A 567-nucleotide genomic window follows, 5' to 3' on the forward strand; every position below is an offset into this window, starting at 1 on the left:
GTGATACTTATCTATTCATTTAAATCATGTGTATAGAAAAAAGAATGTATAATCATAGTTAAAAGTGTAGTTGTGTGTTCTTGATCGCTGTACTATAGATAGGAGGCAGCTGTGGCCTAGCGGTTAGGGCTTCGAGCTTGAGACCGCAGGGTAGCCGGTTCGATCCCCGACCAGTCCGCGGCTGAAGTTCCCCTGAGCAAGACACCTAACCCCCTCACTGCTCACCGAGCGCCGCTCAATGCAGGCAGCTCACCCTATTGTGAATTTTTTTGGGGCAGCTGCTAATCTTAATCTTAATTTACAGTAAAAGAACTATTTACATTAACACTAATAGTAAACTTGAGGTGTACAGTGTCTTCAGGCAGCAGCTGCCTTCCAGTCACTTCTCTGGGGACCAAACTCCATGTGTCAGTTGCCTCGGCAACATGCATCCGCCACAACACCGTTCTCGTGGTGTTTGAGAATCCAGTGACAAGCTACAGTGTTGACTAAAAGTTTGAAACGGCGACATGTTGAGCAGAAAACTATTTTATTTCGGGTCAAATTAATGTGCTTCACAAAAACAAA

This window comes from Microchirus variegatus (assembly GCF_963457635.1).
Source record: "Microchirus variegatus genome assembly, chromosome: 18".
Classification (NCBI taxonomy): Eukaryota; Metazoa; Chordata; class Actinopteri; order Pleuronectiformes; family Soleidae; genus Microchirus; species Microchirus variegatus.